Source organism: Glycine max, chromosome 5, assembly GCF_000004515.6.
Source record: "Glycine max cultivar Williams 82 chromosome 5, Glycine_max_v4.0, whole genome shotgun sequence".
NCBI classification, from domain to species: Eukaryota; Viridiplantae; Streptophyta; class Magnoliopsida; order Fabales; family Fabaceae; genus Glycine; species Glycine max.
Window position 1 is genome coordinate 12,587,521 of NC_038241.2, and position 16,646 is coordinate 12,604,166.

A 16,646-nucleotide genomic window follows, 5' to 3' on the forward strand; every position below is an offset into this window, starting at 1 on the left:
GCCCTCCAAAGTGTTTTCAAAGGGTATACCACCAACTGCTTGCCCTTCAGTGGCATATCCGAGCCAAGGCTCGAAGTCAGCTAGATTGTGGTGGGGAATTTCATGTGTCTCCCCCATGGTTTGAGAGATATGTGCCTGATGAGGTTTATTGGTTCTCAATGAGTATCGGAGTGGAGTTATTGAGATTTTCATTGAGAGTGTATGCCACATTGGGTGGTGTATAGTTGGGAGGCAAGCCATAGGATGGGAAGGCGTGCTCGTTTTGAATTTGCACATCATGGGGTCGTCCGTACTTCCCAAATCTTTGCCTACCATATTTGAGGTTGGATGATTCATTTGCTTGAGGCCAGATGGGAGCATCGGGTTCACCTTAGCGACAGCGCTAGTAGCGGCAACTATAACCGCATTGGCTTCCATTATCTTCTTCATGCTCATCATGGCCTCCATCATTGTGGCCATTTGCTCTTTCATGGCCTCCATGTCGGCCTTCATCTTCTCTTGCACCTCCTCTGCTTCATCCATTACTCTAGCTCTAGCACGAGTTCGGTAAGGGCGTCGTAAAGCGTGTCCTTTTCTTTTTTATAACAATGATTAAGTTCATTTTATTTTATTTTATTTTATTTTTCAAGGAAAGAATGCAATGAGCAATGCAACCAATGAAAAGCATGGATGCATGCGAATGATGTACAGTCGAAGTATTGCGAATTTTTACGCAGGATATGGGGTTGAATCAATTTAGATTTTCAACATGGTCCATGACATCTTTGTCAAGGTGAAACTGGAAGTAACAAGGACATCAACAATCCTAAATATGTTTGGCAGTAGACGAAGCAGTGATGTGACTCGATTCATCTTTTGCCCCAATTTTGCAAGACGGTTACTTCCATATTTCAACTTGACTTGATGAACCTTTTTGTAAAAGCATGAGCTCGGTTCAACCCTATAATCCAAGGAATGGCAATTCTGATCGCCAATACTTCAACAACATCTCATAGGGATGAATGACTCGGGCATACTTTAAGCTTATGCATGGAAAATGTAATTATGAAATTGAGATGCCCGAAGAAACACCATTTCCTAGTTAACCATGCATTAGGTACCATGTTCAATTATTTTGTTTTTAAGTGAAACGGGTTTATGATCCCAACATGGTTGGCTCGTGGTGCCTAACACATGAAACTAAGAATGAAGTTTCACGCTTCCCCTTTTTTTGTTTTTGTTTTGTAGAGGAAAACGCAAGGATGAGCAAACATGAAAACAAATGGTACGCAGTTTTGCAGATCAAAAAGTTTGTTGAACGCATATGCATGATGATGCCATGACTCATGCAAAAAATGTGAGGCTGGAATATGATAACGGACAAATGCAGGATATGTCCATTATGATGTTATGAAGCGATGCTTATGCGATGCATGATATGAATGCATTTTACGGACACGAGAGCCCGAAAAATTATCTCTTCTTACTTGCGCATTTGGGGGCGCAGTGCCCCATGTGTACAATTAAGAAGGTGATATGGACCTTCCGGCTTCCCGTGACAAAGGACGAGACCAACATACAATGCATGCTAGAGATAAAATGTAGGAGTGATTTGATTTGCACAAGCTTTTTGGAGTAGAAACATGGGATCAACTCATTTTATTTCAAAAAAAGAAGTCGTATCCAGTCAAGGTCTGAGAGACCATACAAGTTTCCTAACGATTTCTAATTATGTGGGCCATTAAGTCTATCATATGCTGACAATAGCCGAGAAGCCCATGAATCTCTTCGGGGGTGGAGTAGGTGTCTGCCATCGCCTTGGCCTTGGCTAACAAGCGGGGAAGTTCTTGACTCCCGTTCAAGGTAAGAGCAAACCGGTCCATCCACATGGTTGCCTCTTGGTGTAAAGAGTCGATCACCCTTCCTCTAGCCTCTTTTTTCGCATATACTTGAGCATACTCATCCGCGATTCTATGCTCGTGGGCCGCGGCTAGACCTAACTCTTCTTGGTACTTGGCGATGATAGCTAGCATGTTGGTCTCCGTCTCGCATAAACGCTGAGACAAGCTTCTTTTGGACCTTGAACAGGCAACTAACTCCTCTTTCAAAACCATGCCATGTGCTCGCGACTGGTCCCTTTCTTCCCTTCGCAACTTGAGTTCACTATTGCTACCCCATAGAGCTCCGCGAAATTTGTTCCGGCCATACTCTTCCTTGCGAGCCCTCTTGGTCTCTTGTTCAAGGGCTCTTGCAGTAATTGCATTCTCTTCCCGTAACCCGGCACACTCCTTCCGAACGTGTGTAGCGGCCAACTTGAACTTCTCCTTGGCAAGTTTTGCCTTTCCTAACTCGCTTTTGAGAGTTTGGACTTCTTCGTCCTCTTCCGGTGCTTCAAAACTCTTTTAACTTGGCGAGCCAATCTAAACCTCGTATATGAACTTTCAGCCATTCGTGGTACCCACCAATGATGCCATTACGAATGCCTCTAAGCTCTTGATCTTTCTTTAACGGGGTTTCCCACGCCTTATGGATTCTTTGTATAGTCTTGGAATTTTGTGCGCCGAAATCCCTCACAAGGAAAGGAGACATGCTTTCTTCCGTCGGTGCTCCCCTCATAGGGTACCCTAGTTGTCTTATAGCGAGCGCGGGATTGTAGTTAATACAACCCCTCGTTCCTACCAGCGGAATGTTTGGGTATCTTTCACATGAGAAAAGGACTCCTTCTTTTCCTTCCTTCCATAGGGGGAACCAACTGATTGTTCTACCTCCTATCCCGGCCAAGAGCTGGTCCCAATCCATTCTCCTCTTTTCAGTGCACGAGCGATGACTCAGGAGCGGACATGGATGTCTTGTGTCTTGTTGGAACAAGTGTGAAACCAACCAAACACAGAGGGCGGGTAAGCAACAGATGATCCGTGCGCTACTCTTCTCGCACCTTCGGTCAAATGTGTCAAATAGATCTGCCAAGACAGCTACCACCGGACTTTCCTTACTATGGTGGTAGGCAAGGAAAGCGTCGATTGCTGCTAGGTCTATCAAACCATCCACGTTTGGAAAGAGGACGACCCCAAAATTTATTAAAGCTAACACATCCATAAACGGGACCCAGTCTCCTTGATTGGCCATACCCCTCGCCTTGTCTTCTAGGTACTTCTGTGGTAGGCCCGCTATGCCGTTCCGAGTCTGTTTTATGCGGTCCAAACCTCTGGCTGAATCCTTGACCACAGTTGCAATTCTGCTCAAAGAGGGGAGACACCCGGAGGAAAGATATGGTTTCCTTCCCCCGAGAGGACATCCTAGAATTTCCTCAAATTCTTCAATGGTTGATACTAATTGGAAGTCCCCGAATGTGAAGCATCTCAAGGGCTGGTCGTAGTATTGGGTAAGTGATGCAATGGCTTCTATGGACACCTCTGCTATGGTCAATTCTAAGATTTTTCCGTAAGTCTTGCGGAAGGCTTGCATTTGGAGGGGTTCCATCAACCGCCCTAATTCCTTGATGCTGGTGGTATCTGGGCTTTTGACCTTGACTTGGTAGAACCTCTTGCCGGTTTGATTTGTTCCCATGCTTACTAAAGTGAGATAAAAGCTGGTGCAAATCAAAACTCCGATATCTCATGGGTGGAATGGATGAATGCATGATGGAATGCATATGACACAGATGCAATCTAGGAATGCGGGTTCCGGGGAATTTGTCCCCTTCTCAGATACGACGTCTAGGGGTAGCGAAATGCCCCAACGCACGTTTTTAAGAAGGCGACACGGACCCTCCGTTGGTTTGTTTACAGTAGGGATCAAGACAGAACCCATATGCAATGCCTATGCAAAAGACACAATGCGGGAATGTACACAGTATGACAATATTTACTGAACATAAGCAAAAGGGTATATGATACTCATGCATGGCAGTGTGAAAAATGGCACGCAGCGTGTTTGCTTCGTGCCCCTATTTAAGGGACCTATAAGGGAGAGAACTAACTAGGCTTTTAGCAATAATCCCCAAGGTAGTTATATCTCTCTTGATGGTTTCTAGAGGTATCATCCCCTTCGAAGAACATATTGCAGCAGTAGGGACTACTAGCAACAATAAGTTTTCAAAGAGAAAAGCTCTAGATGAGGGTTCACTGTAATCAAGCAAGTCGGAGACCTAGCATGATCACAGATTCACCTCCACTCCTTATGTTCCCATGAACCCGGGTATAGGGCCCTTTTTCACTCACAGTGTGTGCAAATAGTGTTGGTGTTTGTGTGCATCAAATGAATAAATATTTACTTCATGCATACATTTAAAACGCACTAAAAGCAACGAAGAGTTTATATACACAAGAACATAATGAAAGGAAACCAACAAAGGGGTAAGTCACGGTAAAACATTGCACAAAATTAAATGGCCTAACTCTCTAAAAACAGTCCCCAGTGGAGTCGCCAACTGTCGCAACCTACCCTTCGGCGGGAGGGCGACGCGTGACTCGCGGGATGCGTGTTCCACGAAAGGAATACGCGCGGAGTCGCCACCAACGTTTATTTGAGGAAAACGTCGGAAAAACCGGAAAAGACGAGATCTACGAACTTTTTAGTGAAAGGTTCGGGAGTTGTATTTACGCACGGGGAAGGTATTAGCACCCCACACGCCCGTCCCAAGGGACGGCAGCCTTTAATCGAATGTGCAAACATGACTTTGATTTTTATGTTCCCTTTTATGTTCTTATATCCTTTATACCCTTTTTATATTTTTTCCTTTTTTGTGGTCGACAAGGGTGTTTCCCTTTGCTCCTACGTATTCCTCAATTTGGGATGAGAAAATCAGACCTACGTAGTTCTTTCGGAACAAAGTGTTTTGGTTAAGTTGTTTTTGTCTTTTTTGCAAAATAATGTTTTTATTGAACAAAAGGTCATTTAAGGTGTTGGACCATTAAACGGTCTTTTGATTTTGAAAGGGGAGAAACGTTAAGGCGTTGGACCATTAACGATCTCTTGTTTTTGAAAGGAGAGAAACGTTAAGGCATGTGGACCATTAACGATCTCTTGGGGTGGTCGACAAAAGCGGGGCTTTTGCTCCTACGTATCCTCAATGAGGAACTCAGACCTACGTAGTTCTTTCTTATCAAGTGATTCCTTTTTTACTTAAGAGGTGATCACTTTAAGGCGTTGGACCTTAAAAATGATCCATTTTACTTAGTGAGAAATTGAAATGACAAACTTCAAAAGCCTATTTTTGTGGACGAGCTTGACTAGGCGAGTTGATTTTAGCCTTAGTTTCACTTTAGTTATTAATCAATTCGATCAAGAATGAGAAATCCCAAAGAGAAAACGTCCGATTGATTTTCCGCTTTATTTTACTAAAAAGATATTTTTTTGATTATTATATTATTTTTTACCTCTTTTTGATTTCCAACGTGGTTACGGCACGACCGACCGGTCGGAATTGATTTTAACCGAAGTTAATGGATAATACAATTCAAATGTTCGGTGGAAATTTATTTTATTTTTAAGTTAAGCGAGAAATGACTTAAGTAAAATGGCTTAAGTACGTCAACAGGGGGTATAAAAAGTAAACAAAACGAGAATAGAAATGCACGAAACACAATGTGGACCACTACGGGTGCATAGAATGAATCGAAAAGCTTGGTTCGAGGCACTTACCCGTTGAAGATCGAAGAACGATGAAGAACGAATGAAGAACGTCGAAGAACGGTTCAAACCTTTGCGAGATTCCTCACGGAAAACGTTACGGAAACGTTTCGGAAGCGCCTCGGCTTAGATTTTCTTCACGGAAACAATTTTTTCAAGCAAATTCCAAAGAGAGAGAAGTGCCTAAGGGGCTGGGATCCCTTCCTTCTTCATTTCCTCCCCTATTTATAGCAAAATAGGGGAGGTGGTTGCCGCCCAGCTCGCCCAGGCGAGCTCAGCTCGCCCAGGCGAGCAGGGTTGCTTCCTCCAGAAGCAACCGCCTTCTGGAGGAATCTTCTGGAGGGCCCAAATGGGCCTGGGTGCTATTTGCACCCCCATTTTTACTAAGTACACCCCCCTGTTTTTTTTTTGGTGATTCTTTTTTCGTAAAGTTACGGAAACTTACGAATTTCGTAACGATACTTGTTTTCTTTCCGTAATGATACGGAACCTTGCGGATTACATAATCATCCCCTTTTTGACTTACGGAATGTTACGGAACCTCACTTAATTATGCAACGATGCTTCCTTTTGATTTCCGGTGTGTCACGGAAACTTACGGATTGTGCATCAATATTTTTTGGTTTTCCGGCAGGTCCTGAAATTTCATAAATTGCCTAATGATGGGTGCCAAGCACCTCACAAGGACCAAAGAATGGTCGCATGTCATCAAGCAAAGGTCCCCGGACGAAATTAGGGTATGACACATTCATAGGGCTCCGAAAAAGGCTGTGTTTCATGATTGCCTAAGTGCGGACCCTCAAGGCAATCCTCCATTCTCACCCTTTTTCGGAGCCCCATGAATGTTATTGCCTAGGGCTGTTCATGTGTCCTCCACTTTCGAGTTTGGAGCTGTGTTTCATGATTGCCTAAGTGCGGACCCTCAAGGCAATCCTTCATTCTCACCCTTTTTCGGAGCCCCATGAATGTTATTGCCCAGCGCTGTTCATGTGTCCTGCATTTTCGAGTTTGTAGCTGTGTTTCATGATTGCCTAAGTGAGGACCCTCAAGGCAATCCTCCATTCTCACCTTTTTTCGGAGCCCCATGAATGTTATTGCCTAGGGCTGTTCATGTGTCCTCCACTTTCGAGTTTGGAGCTGTGTTTCATGATTGCCTAAGTGCGGTCCCTCAATTCAATCCTCCATTCTCACCTTTTTTCGGAGCCCCATGAATTGCGTTTTCGTTCATGTGTCCTCCACCTTCGAGTTTGGAGCTATGTTTCATGATTGCCTAAGTGCGGACCCTCAAGGCAATCCTCCATTCTCCACGTTTTTTCGGAGCCCCATGAATGTCAGTGCCTAGCGTTGTTCATGTGTCCTCCATTATCAAGCGCGAAGCCTCTGGTGACTGGGAAACACGTTCTTCTGTTGTTTTCCGGATCGATTCCTTCGCCGAATATGTGTATATGTTTATATGTGTCATACCCTATTTTCGTCCGGGGACCTTTGCTTGATGACATGCAACTTTTGTTTGGTCCTTGGGAGGTGCTTGGCACCCATCATTAGGCAATTTGTGAAATTCCGGGACATGCCGGAAAACAAAACAAAATATTGATGCACAATCCGTAAGGTTCCGTGACACACTGGAAATCAAATGGAAGCATCGTTGCACAATTAGTGAGGTTCCGTAACATTCCGTAAGTCAAAAAGGGGATGATTATGTAATCCGCAAGGTTCCGTAACATTACGGAAAGAAAACAAGTATCGTTACGAAATTCGTAAGTTTTCGTAACTTTACGAAAAAAGAATCACCAAAAAAAGGCAGGGGGGTGTACTTAGCAAAAATGGGGGTGCAAATAGCAACCAGGCCCACTTGGGCCCTCCAGAAGATTCCTCCAGAAGGCTATTGCTTCTGGAGGAAGCAACCCTGCTCGCCGGGGCGAGCGGAGCTCGCCTGGGCGAGCTGGGCGGCAAGCTTCTCCCCCAATTTTCTATAAATAGGGAGAGAAGTGAAGTGGAAAAGGGTTTAGCCCCTTAGGCACTTCTCTCTCTTTCGAATTTGCTTAGAAAAATTGTTTCCGTGAAGAAAATCCAAGCCGAGGCGCTTCCGTAACGTTTCGGTGAGGAATTTCGCGAAGGTTTTTGACCGTTCTTTGACGTTCTTCATTCGTTCTTCATCGTTCTTCAGTCTTCAACGGGTAAGTACCTCAAACCAAGCTTTTCAATTCATTCTGTGTACCCGTGGTGGTCCACACTTGGTTTCATGTATTTTTATTCTCGTTTCATTCACTTTTTATACCCCCTTTTGACGTGCTTAAGCCATTTTATTTAAGTCATTTCTCGCTTAACCTAAAAATAAAATAAATTTCCACCGATCGTTTGAATTGTATTATCCGTCAACTTCGGTTAAAATGAATTCCGACCGTTCGGTCGTGCCGTAACCACGTTGGAAATAAAAAAAAGAGGTAAAATAATAATATAATAATCAAAAAATGTCTTTTAGTAAAATAAAGCGGAAAATCAATCGGACGTTTTCTCTTTGGGATTTCTCATTCTTGATTGAATTGACTAATAACTAAGGTGAAACTAAGGCTAAAATCAACTCGCCTAGTCAAGCTCGTCCACAAAAATAGGTTTTTGAAAGTTTATCACTTCAATTTCTTATTAAGTAAAATGGGTCATTTTTAAGGTCCAACGCCTTAAAATGATCACTTTTCAAGTAAAAAGAATCACTTGATTCACGCATAAGAAAGAACTACGTAGGTCTAATTTTCTCATCCCAATTGAGGAATACGTAGGAGCAAAGGAAAACACCCTTGTCGACCACAAAAAGAGAAAAATATAAAAAGGGTATAAAGGATATAAGGACATAAAAGGGAACGTAAAAATCAAAGTCATGTTTGCACATTCGATTAAAGGCTGCCGTCTCTTGTGACGGACGTGTGGGGTGCTAATACCTTCCCCGCGCGTAAATACAACTCCCGAGCCTTTCACTTAAAAGTTCATAGATCGCGTCTTTTCCGGTTTTTCCGACGTTTTCCTCAAATAAACGTTGGTGGCGACTCCGCGCGTATTCCTTTCGTGGAACACGCATCCCGCGAGTCACGCTTCGCCCTCCCGCCGAAGGGTAGGTTGCGACAGTTGGCGACTCCACTGGGGACCTGTTTTTAGAGAGTTAGGCCATTTAATCTTGTCTCACTTTAGTAAGCATGGGAACAAATCAAACCGGCAAGAGGTTTTACCAAGTCAAGGTTAAAGGCCTAGATACCACCAGCATCAAGGAATTAGGGCGGTTGATGGAACCCCTCCAAATGCAAGCCTTCCGCAAGACTTACGGAAAGATCTTAGAGTTCACCATAGCAGAGGTATCCATAGAAGCCATTGCATCACTCACCCAATACTACGACCAGCCTTTGAGATGCTTCACGTTCGGAGACTTCCAATTGGTACCAACCATTGAAGAATTTGAGGAAATTCTAGGATGTCCTCTCGGGGGAAGAAAACCATACCTTTCCTTCGGGTGTCTCCCCTCTTTGAGCAGAATTGCAACTGTGGTCAAGGATTCAGCAAGAGGTTTGGACCGCATAAAAGAGACTTGAAACGGCATAGCGGGCCTACCACGGAAGTACCTAGAAGACAAGGCAAGGGGTATGGCCAATCCAGGAGATTGGGTCCCGTTTATGGATGTGTTAGCTTTGCTAATTTTTGGGGTCGTCCTCTTTCCAAACGTAGATGGTTTGGTGGACCTAGCAGCAATCGACGCTTTCCTTGCATACCACATAGCAAGGAAAGTTCGGTGGTAGCTGTCTTGGCAGATTTATTTGACACATTTAACCGAAGGTGCGAAAAGAGTAGCGCACGGATCATCTGTTGCTTGCCCGCCCTCTGTGTTTGGTTGGTTTCACACCTGTTCCAGCAAGACACGGGGCATCCATGTCCACTCCAGAGCCATCACTCGTGTACTGAAAAGAGAAGAATAGATTGGGACCAGCTTTTGGCTGGGATAGGAGGTAGAACAATCAATTGGTTCCCCTGATGGAAGGAAGGAAAGGAGGGAGTCCTTTTCTCATGTGGAGGGTACCCAAACATTCCGCTGATAGGAACGAGGGGTTGTATTAACTACAATCCCGCGCTCGCTATAAGACAACTAGGGTACCCCATGAGGGGAGCACCGATGGAAGAAAGCATGTCTCCTTTCCTTGTGAGGGATTTCGGCGCGCGAAATTTCAAGGCTATACAAAGAATCCATAAGGCATGGGAAACCCCGTTAAGGAAAGATCAAGAACTTAGGGGCATTCGTAATGGCATCATTGGTGGTTACCATGAATGGCTGAAAGTTCATATACGAGGTTTAGATTGGCTCGCCAAGTTAAAAGTCGTCAGCGAAGAGAGTTTTGAAGCACCGGAAGAGGACGAAGAAGTCCAAGCTCTCAAAAGCGATTTAGGAAAGGCGAAACTTGCCAAGGAGAAGTTCAAGTTGGCCGCTACACACATCCGGAAGGAGTGTGCCGGATTACGGGAAGAGAATGCAACTACCGCAAGAGCCCTTGAACAAGAGGCCAAGAGGGCTCGCAAGGAAGAGTATGGCCGTAACAAATTTCGCGGAGCTCTGTGGGGTAGCAACAATGAACTCAAGCTGCGAAGGGAAGAGAGGGACCAGTCGCGAGCACATAGCATGGTCTTGAAAGAGGAGTTAGTTGCCTGTTCAAGGTCCAAAAGGAGCTTATCTCAGCGTTTATGCGAGACAGAGACCAACATGCTAGCTATCATCGCCAAGTACCAAGAAGAGTTAGGTCTAGCCACGACCCACGAGCATAGGGTCGCGGACGAGTATGCCCAAGTATACGCGGAAAAAGAGGCTAGAGGAAGGGTGATCGACTCTTTACACCAAGAGGCAACCATGTGGATGGATCGGTTTGCTCTTACCTTGAACGGGAGTCAAGAACTTCCCCGATTGTTAGCCAAGGCCAAGGCGATGGCGGACACCTACTCCGCCCCCGAAGAAATTCATGGGCTTCTCGGCTATTTTCAGCATATGATAGACTTAATGGCCCACATAATTAGAAATCGCTAGGAAACTTGTATGGTCTCTCAGACCTTGACTAGATACGACTTTCTGAAATAAAATGAGTTGGTCCCATGTTTCTACTCCAAAAAAGCTTGTGCGAATCAAATCACTCCTGCATTTTATCTCTAGCATGCATTCTTTCTTTCTTTACCCACTCCTCACGTTTGGTTTTTTAGGGAAAAACACCATAACTAAATGCGCCACAAGGCATCCCTATCGCACCAGATCCAAATCTAGAACGATGGGTGATCAAGAGGAGACACAGGAATAGATGAAAGCCGACATGTCAGCTCTGAAAGAACAGATGGCTTCCATGATGGAGGCCATGCTAGGAATGAGGCAGCTCATGGAGAAAAACGTGGCCACCGCTGCCGCTGTCAGTTCGGCTGCCGAAGCAGACCCAACTCTCTTGGCAACTGCGCACCATCCTCCCTCAAACATAGTAGGACGGGGAAGGGACACACTGGGGCACGATGGCAACCCTCATCTGGGATACAACCGAGCGGCTTACCCTTATGGATTGCCGCCCAACTACTCACCACCCGTCCTACAAGACGATGCGGGCCATATTGCTTCTCCCGTCCTTGAAAGAGAGCCTCCTCAACAGCCCGACGAGGTCCATAAAGACCCTCAAGACTATGCTCGAAAGGATGTCGAGTTCTATCCCCTGATCCCCGAAGGGCCGGCACCCAGCACGTTGCCTCAGCCCAACATCACGACACAACCAATAGTTTTGTCCACGGAAGGACCACCCCCGGCAACTGAAGAAAGGAGGAAGCTCGATCTCCTCGAGGAGAGATTGAGAGCCGTGGAAGGATTTGGGGACTATCCGTTCGCAGACATGATGGATCTTTGCTTAGTACCCGATGTTGTTATCCCCCCGAAGTTCAAAGTACCGGACTTCGACAAGTATAAAGGGACGACTTGTCCCAAAAACCATCTCAAGATGTACTGTCGCAAGATGGGCGCACACTCTAAGGATGAGAAGCTATTAATACACTTTTTTCAAGATAGCTTAGCCGGAGCCGCGGTAGTTTGGTACACTAATTTGGAAGCTTCCCTTATCCGTACTTGGAAGGATCTGATTACTGCCTTCCTAAGGCAATATCAGTATAATTCCGATATGGCTCCCGATCGCACTCAGCTGCAGAATATGTTCAAGAAAGAGGGAGAAACCTTTAAAGAGTACGCACAGCGGTGGAGAGACCTGGCGGCACAAGTGGCTCCTCCCATGGTTGAGAGAGAGATGATCACCATGATGGTAGACACTCTGCCAGTGTTCTACTATGAGAAGCTAGTAGGTTACATGCCATCCAGCTTCGCGGACCTAGTGTTCGCCAGGGAAAGAATCGAGGTAGGGTTGAAAAGAGGAAAGTTCGATTACGTTTCCAACATGAGTGCGAATGCCAAAAGAATTGGGACAATGGGGGCAAAAAGGAAGGAAGGAGATGCCCATGCCGTCTCTTCAACGCCCGCGTGGGTCAAACCCCCGCAGACACCTCATGGTACCCATCAGTACACGCAACATCACCCGAGCTTCTCGGCTCATACCGGGAACGCCTCTAGTTCAGCACCTGTGCAGCCTAAGGCACCCACCCTGAGGGAAGCTCCCCAAGTTCCAACTCCGAACACAACTCGCCCGGCCGGTAATTCCAACGCAACAAGGAACTTCCCTCCGAGGCCATTTCAAGAATTCACCCCACTCCCAATGACGTACGAAGACCTCTTACCGTCCCTCATCGCCAACCATTTGGCCGTGGTAACTCCCGGAAAGGTCCTCCAACCCCCTTTCCCAAAGTGGTATGACCCTAACGCAACTTGCAAGTACCATGGGGGTGTCCCGGGGTATTCCATTGAAAAATGCTTGGCCCTTAAATACAAGGTCCAACATTTGATAGATGCTGGATGGCTGACTTTCCAAGAGGATCGGCCCAATGTGAGAACCAACCCGCTCGCCAATCATGGAGGGGGAGCGGTTAACGCCGTTGAGTCCGATAGGCCGCGCAGGTCTAAACCTCTAAAGGATGTGGCAACCCCTAGGAGGTTTATCTTTGAGGCCCTACAAAAGGGAGGTGTGATTCCTCATAGTGGGCGTAAGGAGGATTCCTGTTTACTGCATTCCGGCGAGCTACATGACATGGAAACGTGTTTGGGAGTAGAGGAATTGTTGCAGCAAATGATAGATCAAGGTCGACTGGAAGTTAGCAGTGAAGGAAGAGAGGAGCAACATATATGCATGCAGTCCACGGATGGGAGCAGTGTTGCGAAGCCCAAACCCTTGGTGATATACTTCACCAAGGGCACAGCTTCGCAAAAGCCCGGACACCCCTTAGCAGCTAAACCTGTTCCTTTCCCATACCAAAATAGCCACGCAGTCCCATGGAGATATACACCTCCGAGGGGGAAGGAAGAAGAAGCCACCAACGTTAGCTCGTTGTCGACTAAGGTAACAAATATCACGGGACTGAGTGGTGTGACCCGTAGCGGTCGTGTGTTTGCGCCTCCGGACCTACCAGTCCAACCCGCGAACGTCAAGGGGAAAGGAAAAGTGGTGGAGGAACAAGATGGTGAAGCACCCCACGCTTCGAATAAAGATATTCCGGCGAAAGGTCTTCCGGAGAAAAAGGATGGTAAAAAGGAGGTGTCGCTAGAGGAAGCCAGTGAGTTCCTCCGTATAATTCAGCAGAGCGAATTCAAGGTTATCGAACAGCTCAACAAAACTCCGGCCAGGGTCTCGCTGTTGGAGTTACTCATGAGCTCCGAGCCTCATCGGGCTCTGCTAGTAAAAGTTCTGAACGAGGCCCATGTGGCCCAAGACATCTCGGTAGAAGGTTTCGGAGGGCTGGTCAATAACATCACTGCCAACAACTATCTCGCCTTCGCCGAAGAAGAAATCCCCACCGAGGGGAAAGGGCATAATAAAGCTTTGCACGTATCGGTCAAGTGTATGGACCATATCGTACCCAAAGTGCTCATCGATAATGGTTCCAGTTTAAACGTGATGCCTAAGAGCACTTTGGAGAAATTACCATTCAATGCCTCCCACTTAAAGCCGATTTCAATGGTGGTTCGTGCCTTCGACGGCACCCGCCGAGAGGTTAGGGGAAAGATCGATCTCCCAGTACAGATAGGCCCTCACACCTGTCAAGTTACTTTCCAAATAATGGATATTAACCCCCCCCCTACAGCTGTCTGTTGGGGCGTCCGTGGATCCACTCAGTGGGAGTTGTTCCCTCTATACTCCACCAAAAGTTGAAATTCGTAGTGGAAGGGCATCTGGTCATCGTATCAGGCGAGGAAGACATCTTGGTGAGCTGCCCATCCTCTATGCCTTATGTGGAAGCCGCAGAGGAGTCATTAGAAACCGCTTTCCAGTCTTTTGAGGTGGTAAGCATTTCCTCCGTGGACTCCTTCTCTGGGCAGCCTTGCCTGTCCGATGCAGCAGTAATGATGGCCTGAGTTATGTTGGGGAACGGTTACGAACCCGGAATGGGTTTAGGCAAAGACAACGGCAGTATAACTAGCCTGATAAATGCCAAAGGAAATCGTGGGAAGTATGGTTTAGGCTATAAGCCCACTCAGGAAGATATAAAGAGAAGCATCGCGGGAAGGAAGAGCGGTGGTCAAAGCTCGCGGTTGAGACAAGAAAGTGAAGGAAGCCCGCCCTGCCACATAAGTAGAAGCTTTATAAGCGCGGGTCTGGGAGACGAAGGTCAAGTGGTCGCGATATACGAAGATGATGTTCCGAGTACATTGGATTTGGTACGACCATGCCCTCCTGATTTCCAGCTGGGAAATTGGCGAGTGGAGGAACGCCCCGACATTTACGCAGCGAGCATAATGTAAACCTTTACGGTTTTAAAAGCTCTATAGTTGGGCCTAGGCTTTAGAGTTTTTCTTTTGGTTAAGGCTTTGTGTATTTTGTTTGTTTTAATACAAGGATCTTTCTTCATCTGTTCCTACGTCTCTACCCATTCTCATCCATTTGCATGTTTACTTCTTTATTTCTGAAACGGCAGATCCGATGACGAGTCCCCCGAAGGTACTAATACCTGGGACCCGCCTATCAACTTCGAGCAAGAAACGAATCAAACGGAAGATGAAGGGAACGAGGATGTGGGACTTCCCCCAGAATTAGAAAGGATGGTCGCCCATGAGGACCAAGAAATGGGGCCTCATCAAGAAGAAACATAACTAGTAGACTTGGGAATTGGCAATGGAACAAGGGAAGTAAAAATAGGCACAGGTATTACCGCACCTATCCGTGAAGAATTAATAATCCTGCTAAGAGACTACCAAGACATCTTTGCTTGGTCATACCAAGATATGCCCGGTTTGAGTTCTGACATTGTACAACACCGATTACCTCTAAATCCCGAGTGTTCCCCGGTAAAGCAGAAACTGAGAAGGATGAAGCCCGAAACATCCTTGAAGATAAAAGAAGAAGTGAAGAAGCAATTTGACGCTGGTTTTCTGGCCATTGCTCGGTATCCAGAATGGGTTGCCAACATTGTACCGGTCCCTAAGAAAGATGGGAAAGTACGAATGTGTGTGGATTATCGGGACCTGAATCGGGCCAGTCCCAAGGACAATTTTCCTTTGCCACACATCGATATCCTCGTAGATAACACGGCCAATTTCGCTTTATGTTCCTTCATGGACGGTTTCTCAGGTTACAATCAGATAAAGATGGCGCCAGAGGATATGGAAAAGACTACCTTCGTCACCCTGTGGGGGACGTTCTGTTACAAGGTGATGTCCTTTGGACTCAAGAATGCCGGGGCAACTTATCAACGGGCCATGGTAGCTTTGTTCCATGATATGATGCATCGAGAGATCGAGGTCTACGTGGACGACATAATTGCTAAATCTAAATCCGAGGAAGAAAACCTTGTCAACCTGCGGAAGTTGTTCGAAAGGCTTAAGAAATATCAATTAAGGTTGAACCCCGCCAAGTGTACCTTTGGGGTCAAATCAGGGAAATTGCTTGGTTTCATCGTGAGCCAGAAAGGGATAAAGGTAGACCCCGAAAAGGTGAAGGCCATCCTTGAGATGCCAGAACCCCGTACTAAGAGGCAAGTCCGAGGCTTCCTGGGACGCTTGAATTATATTGCCAGATTCATATCGCAGCTCACCGCCATTTGTGAGCCATTGTTCAAGCTCTTACGCAAAAACCAAACTGATCGCTGGAATGAGGATTGCCAAAAGGCTTTTGGAAGGATCAAGAAGTGCCTTATGAATCCTCCCGTGCTTATGCCACCGGTACCTGGAAGGCCTCTCATCTTGTACATGACATTCTTAGACGAGTCAATGAGGTGTATGCTGGGGCAACATGACGAATCCGGAAAGAAAGAGCGCGCTGTTTACTACCTAAGTAAGAAGTTCACGATCTGTGAAATGAATTACTCCTTGCTCGAAAGAACGTGTTGTGCTTTAGTATGGGCATCCCATCGCCTAAGGCAGTACATGCTGAGCCATACTACCTGGTTGATATCCAAGATGGACCCGGTTAAGTACATCTTTGAAAAGCCAGCTCTCACGGGACGAATCGCCCGGTGGCAAGTCCTGCTCTCCGAGTTTGATATAGTTTACGTCACCCAAAAGGCGATAAAAGGAAGCGCCTTAGCAGATTATTTGGCTCAACAACCTCTTAACGACTATCAGCCCATGCATCCTGAATTCCTGGATGAGGACATCATGGCCTTGTTTGAGGAAAAATTGGACGAAGATCGGGACAAATGGACCGTATGGTTTGACGGAGCGTCAAACATTCTAGGCCATGGCGTTGGGGCAGTATTGGTCTCTCCGGACAATCAATGTGTACCTTTCACAGCCAGGCTAGGATTCGACTGCACCAACAACATGGCCGAATATGAAGCATGTGCCCTGGCCGTCCAGGCAGCGATTGACTCCAATGTCAAACTACTCAAGGTGTACGGCGACTTAGCGTTGGTAATCCATCAGCTGAGAGGGGAATGGGAAACTAGAG